Source organism: Penaeus vannamei, chromosome 6, assembly GCF_042767895.1.
Source record: "Penaeus vannamei isolate JL-2024 chromosome 6, ASM4276789v1, whole genome shotgun sequence".
NCBI classification, from domain to species: Eukaryota; Metazoa; Arthropoda; class Malacostraca; order Decapoda; family Penaeidae; genus Penaeus; species Penaeus vannamei.
Genome location: NC_091554.1, coordinates 13,334,394 through 13,335,775, shown reverse-complemented (window position 1 = coordinate 13,335,775; position 1,382 = coordinate 13,334,394). Strand labels below are relative to the sequence as shown.

The 1,382-nt window shown below is 57.5% G+C and overlaps 1 protein-coding gene across 1 annotated transcript in view; it reads left to right on the top strand.

Annotated features, from left to right (window-relative positions):
* Nucleotides 1-802: 802 nt before the first annotated feature.
* LOC113827458 (uncharacterized protein C8orf76 homolog) overlaps nucleotides 803-1,382 on the top strand; it is a 12,781-nt gene continuing 12,201 nt past the window's right edge. Inside the window, exon 1 of the mRNA XM_070122652.1 lies at nucleotides 803-1,382. This exon is cut by the window's right edge and continues 480 nt beyond it. The gene's annotated coding sequence lies outside the window, so the exon portion shown is untranslated.

The window sequence follows — 1,382 nt, the reverse complement described above, 5'->3', positions numbered from 1 at the left end:
GAAAGAAGAAAAAGGGGAGGAGGAGGAAGAGAAGAAGAAAGGGTAGGAGGCAGAAGAAGACAGAGGAGGAGGAAGAAGAAGAAGAAGAAGAGGAGGAGGAGGAGGAGGAGGAGGAGGAGGAGGAGGAGGAGGAGGAGGAGGAGGAGGAGGAGGAGGAGGAGGAGGCGGCGGCGGCGGCGGCGGCGGAGGCGGCGGGGGTGGAGGAGGAGCCGCGACCCCGAGGCAGGACAGCGGGGCAGATAATCAATAACGAAGAGCCAGGATATTGCCACACGGTGCCTCCCTCCTCCTCCTTTTCCTTCTCTTCCATTTCTTCCTCTTTTCATTCTCCTGCCTCTCCCACTTCTTCCCTCCTCTTAACTCCGTGTCGCGCCCCCAACCCCTCCCCTACTCATTTCCCTCGCTCGTCCCTCGAGCTCATCTCCTCGTCATCTCTTCGCTCTTCTTTCTTCCTCCTATTTAGTGCATGACTACGAGGTCATGTCGGTGTCATGCGGTATGAGGTTCGCCATGCAGGTCTATAGCTTGCAAAGGTTAAGTTAGGGGAATGAACTGTTTCGAGCAGACATTTCAGGAGCTGGGTGGATGTTGGGGAGGGAAGTGTCCCGCAGCGTCCGTTGTGGGGCACTCGGTGTAGGAGGGGAGTGTGGAAGGGTGGGAAAAGGAGGTGGAGAGTTAACTGCGGCCGATGAAGGGCGGGCGGGATCGCGGGGCGGCAAGTAGGGAGGGAGGGAGGCAGTCAGGGAAGGAGGGAGGGAGGGAGGGAATAAGGGAGGGAGGGAGGGAGCAGCAGTGTAACGCCTGACGCCCCGTGCTTCACACACACTCTGTCCAGGTGCCGTCCTCGCTTTCCTTCGCGTCCCCTGGAATAGCCTCAGAGCCCACCGGATCCCCCAGGTCTTCTTGCCTTCTGCAGCCACTTCGCCAAACCCCTTGGCGCCGCTGGCGAGGCCCGCGAGGCCTCCTGCCATTCAAACCAGTCGCTTCTCCCACGAGCAACCATATGGTAAACGCCCACCTCGTGAGCGCTACACGCCCACTGCCTCTGCGCCCGCCGGAGGAACACGCCCGGAGGCTGCTAGGCCTTCCATTTAAAGCTCAACACCTGTGGCGAGCGCAGGTCTCCTGAACAGCACTGGCCAGATGCGCAGATAAAGGGAAAACTAGCATGGGCGATATAAGAGTGACGTTCGCGAAGGAGTTGTGACAAAGATTATTTGTGGACACTGGGGACTAAAAGAAGGAAGGAAAGAAGAGAGGAAATGACAATCAGAAGAAAAGACTGAAATGATAAGAGCAGAGTGAGTGGGTGGAGCAGGCGTCCCGACCTTAAATTTGATATCAGACTGCTAGAACATAAGCCTAGATTTCGTGGAAGTGAC